Here is a 5,201-nt window from a genome sequence, read left to right on the forward strand (position 1 = left end):
TGCAGATCGATGTCTGATACGTCTCTGTCGTATCTATAATTTTTGATTGTTCCATGCCAATATTCTACAACTTTCATATACTTTTGGCAACTTTCTATACTATTTTTGGGACTAACATATTGATCCAGTGCCAGTTCCTGTTTGTTGCATGTTTTTGTTTCGCAGAATATCCATATCAAACGGAGTCCAAACGGGATAAAAACTGACGGAGATTTTTTTTGGAATATATTTGATTTTGGGGAAGAAAAATCCACGCGAGACGATGCCCGAGGGGGCCACGAGGCAGGGGGCGCGCCCCTGACCCTCATGGCCACCCCGTAAGGCGGTTGATGCCCTTCTTTCGCCGCAAGAAAGCTAATATCCGGATAGAGATCGTGTTAAAATTTCAGCCCAATCGGAGTTACGGATCTCTGGAAATATAAGAAACAGTAAAAGGGTAGAATCAGAGAACATAGAAACAGAGAGAGATAGAGAGACAGATCCAATATCGGAGGGGCTCTCGCCCCTCCCACACCATGGAGGCCAAGGACCAGAGGGGAAACCCTTCTCCCATCTAGGGAGGAGGTCAAGGAAGAAGAATACGAAGGGGCCCCCTCTCCCCTTCTCTTCCAGTGGCGCCGGAACGCTGCCACGGCCATCATCATCACCGCAATCTTCACCAACAACTTCACCGCCATCATCACCAACTCTTCCCTCCTCTATGCAGCGGTGTAACCTCTCTCTTACCCGCTGTAATCTCTACTTAAACATGGTGCTCAACGCTATATATTATTTCCCAATGATGTATGGCTATCCTATGATGTTTGAGTAGATCCGTTTTGTCCTATGGGCTATTTGATGATCAAGATTGGTTTGAGTTGCATGTTTTATTATTGGTGCTGTCCTATGGTGCTCTTCGTGTCGCGCAAGCATGAGGGATCCCCGCTGTAGGGTATTGCAATATGTTCATGATTTACTTATGGTGGGTGGCGTGAGTGACAGAAGCACAGACCCGAGTAACTAGGTTGTTTGCGTATGGGACAAAGAGGACTTGATACTTTAATGCTATGGTTGGGTTTTACCTTAATAATCTTTAGTAGTTGCGGATGCTTGCTAGAGTTCCAATCATAAGTGCATATGATCCAAGTAGAGAAAGTATGTTAGCTTATGCCTCTCCCTCAAATAAAATTGCAATAATGATTACCGATCTAGTTATCGATTGCCTAGGGACAAATAACTTTCTCGTAACAAAAAGCTCTCTACTAAAACTAATTTAGTTCTGTCTTTATCTAAACAGCCCCTACTTTTTATTTACATGCTCTTTATTATCTTGCAAACCTATCCAAAAACATCTACATAATACTTCTAGTTTCATACTTGTTCTAGGTAAAGCGAACGTCAAGCGTGCGTAGAGTTGTATCTGTGGTAGATAGAACTTGAGGGAATATTTGTTCTGCCTTTAGCTCCTCCTTGGTTTCGACACTCTTACTTATAGAAAACTGTTGCGATCCCCTATACTTGTGGGTTATGAATACCTTTTTCTGGCGCCGTTGCCGGGGAGCAATAGCGTGGGGTGAATATTCTCGTGTGTGCTTGTTTGCTTTATCACTAATTAATTTTTATTTTCTATTCTTAGTTGTTCTTTATCTTTAGTTATGGATATGGAACACGAAATACCAAAAAAATAGGTGTACTTGCCGCTCATGGAGATGAGGAACCTCCTAAAATCCTCGATGCTCGTTATGTGACAGAAATTATGTACTACTTTGATAATCCTGAGAAAACCCCATTCAATCTGCTAATGGGAGTAACGTTGGATCAACGTGAATACTTTAGGGATTATCGGTTGACACAAAAAGGGAAACTATTATGGGATCAAATTTATATATTGTAGTGGTATGCTCGGCAAGTATGCTTGAGTTATGATTATACTTGTTGCTCTAGGATGAAGGCTCCACACCTTCCCTTTTCATGCAAATTTAATGATAATGAAAGCTTAGCTTCTTATGCTAATGGTATATATGATTGATGACCCACAAGTATAGGGGATCTATCGTAGTCCTTTCGATAAGTAAGAGTGTCGAACCCAACGAGGAGCCGAAGGAAATGATAAGCGGTTTTCAGCAAGGTATTCTCTGCAAGTACTGAAATAAGTGGTAACAGATAGTTTTGTGATAGGATAAATTGTAACGAGCAACAAGTAACACAAGTAAATAAAGTGCAGCAAGGTGGCCCAATCCTTTTGTAGAAAAGGACAAGCCGGAACAAACTCTTATAATAGGAAAAGCGCTCCCGAGGACACATGGGAATATCGTCAAGCTGGTTTTCATCACGTTCATATGATTCGCGTTCGATACTTTGATAATTTGATATGTGGGTGGACCGGTGCTTGGGTGATGTTCTTACTTGAACAAGCATCCCACTTATGATTAACCTCTATTGCAAGCATCCGCAACTACAACAAAAGTATTAAGGTAAACCTAACCATAGCATGAAACATGTGGATCCAAATCAGCCCCTTACGAAGCAACGCATAAACTAGGGTTTAAGCTTCTGTCACTCTAGCAACCCATCATCTACTTATTACTTCCCAATGTCTTCCTCTAGGCCCAAATAATGGTGAAGTGTTATGTAGTCGACGTTCACATAACACCACTAGAGGCTATACAACATACATCTTATCAAAATATCAAACGAATACCAAATTCACATGACTACGCATAGCAAGACTTCCCCCATGTCCTCATGAACGAACGTAATTACTCACAAAGCATATTCATGTTCATAATCAGAGGGGTAATAATATGCATATAGGATCTGAACATATGATCTTCCACCAATTAAACCAACTAGCATCAACTACAAGGAGTAATCAACACTACTAGCAACCTACTAGCACCAATCCCGGACTTTGAGACAAGAATTGGATACAAGAGATGAACTAGGTTTTGGAGATGAGATGGTGCTGTTGAAGATGTTGATGGAGATTGCCCTCTCCCGATGAGAGGAGTGTTGGTGCTGACGATGGTGATGATTTCCCCCTCCCGGAGGGAAGTTTCCCCGGCAGAACAGCTTTGCCGGAGCTCTAGATTGGATCCGCCAAGGTTCCGCCTCGTGGCGGCGGTGTCTCATCCCGAAAAGTTCCTCTCTATTTTTTTCTCATCGAAAGACCTCATATAGGAGAAGATGGGCAATGGAGAACCACCATGGGGCCCACGAGGTAGGGGGCGCGCCCTAGGGGGGGCGCCCCCCACCCTCGTGAGCAGGGTGTGGGCCCCCTGGCCTTCATCTTTGGCGTGGATTTTTCTTTATTTCTTCTAAGACATTCCGTGGAGTTTCAGGACTTTTGGAGTTGCGCAGAATAGGTCTATAATATTTGCTCCTTTTCCACACCAGAATTCCACCTGCCGGCATTCTCCCTCCTTATGTAAACCTTGTAAAATAAGAGAGAATGGCCATAAGTATTGTGACATAAAGTGAAATAACAGTCCATAATGCGATAAATATCGATATAAAAGCATGATGCAAAATGGACGTATCAACTCCCCCAAGCTTAGACCTCGCTTCTCCTCAAGCGAAAAGCCGATAACAATAAATATGTCCTCATGTTTAGAGTTAGAGGCGTCGATAAAAATAAAATACGGACATGAAGGCATCGTGATTATTCTCATAACAGCAACATATATAGATTTTGTCATATGATTACTTATGTTCAAGTGATGGTCTATTCACAATGCAAAAGTATAAATCATAAACCTTATTGGGCTTCGAGAAACTATAATCTCAGTCATTGAGGCAATTGCAATTTATCATAACATCGGAAAGAGTCTATGTCAGAGCTAAAAAGCAAGTCCACATACTCAACTATCATTTAGTCCTCCATAATTGCTAACACTCACGTGATACTTGTGGTTACGGAGTTTTAGTCGGACACAGAGAAAGATAGGGGCTTATAGTTTTGCCCCACAACCTTTTACCTCAAGGGTAATGTCAACAATAATGGTTCATGCTCCCCTACATACAATTAGATATATATCATGTTCTTTCCAACATGATGATCTTGCCAAAGGATAAAATGAAAAAGAAAAGGTGAAGATCACCGTGACTCTTGCATAAGGTAGAGGATAATAATAAAGGATAGGCCCTTCGCAGAGGGAAGCAGAGGTTGCCATGCGCTTTTATGGTTGGATATATAAAATCTCAATGCAAAAGAACGTCACTTTATATTGCCCCTTGTGATATGAACCTTTATTATGCAGTCTGTCACTTTTATTACTTCCACATCACAAGATCGTATAAAGCTTATTTCTCCCACACCAATCAATCATACATATTTAGAGCAATTTTTATTGCTATGCACCGATGACAACTTACTTGAAGGATCTTACTCAATCCATAGGTAGATATGGTGGACTCTCATGGCAAAACTGGTTTAAGGATATTTGGAAGCACAAGTAGTATTTCTACTAGGTGCTGAGAATTTGGCTAGCATGAGGGGGAAAGGCAGGCTCAACAAGTTAGAGGATCCATGACAACATACTTTATCTCAGATATAAGAAAGACATAACTCATTACGTTGTCTTCCTTGTCCAACATCAACTCTTTAGCATGTCATATTTTAATGAGTGCTCCCCATCATAAAAGATGTCAATGATAATATATCTATATGTGAAAACCTCTCTTTCCTTATTACTTCCTATTAATTGCAACAATGACCAAAGCTATGTCTTCCAACTCCCAACAACTTTTAATCATCATGCTCTTTCTATGTGAAGTCATTACTCTCAATAAGATCAATATGAACTTTTTGTTTCTTTTTATTCTTTTTCTCTTTTCTTTTATTCACCCAAGATCATGGCAAAATAATCAAGCCCTTGACTCAACACTAATCTTTATTATATATAGCTCACCGACTCGATTACATAGAGAGATCATAAAGCAAAACTCAAAACTAGATCATGCCATAAACTTTATTCTACTAGATCAAGATACTACTAATAGGATCGAACTAAGAAAAACGGTAAAGATAAGAGTTGTGATTGTGATACGATACCGGGGCACCTCCCCCAAGCTTGGCAGTTGCCAAGGGGAGTGCCCATACCCATGTACTCAATTCTTCTTTGTTGGAGGAGACGGCGGAGGTGTTGTTGATGATGCGGGCTTGTCATCCATCTTCCAAGGCATAGGTTCACCATCATAGAAAGATGATCGAGTCTCCGGAA

This window comes from Triticum urartu, chromosome 5A, assembly GCF_056163025.1.
Source record: "Triticum urartu cultivar PI428250 chromosome 5A, HENAU_Tu73, whole genome shotgun sequence".
In the NCBI taxonomy this organism is placed as follows: domain Eukaryota; kingdom Viridiplantae; phylum Streptophyta; class Magnoliopsida; order Poales; family Poaceae; genus Triticum; species Triticum urartu.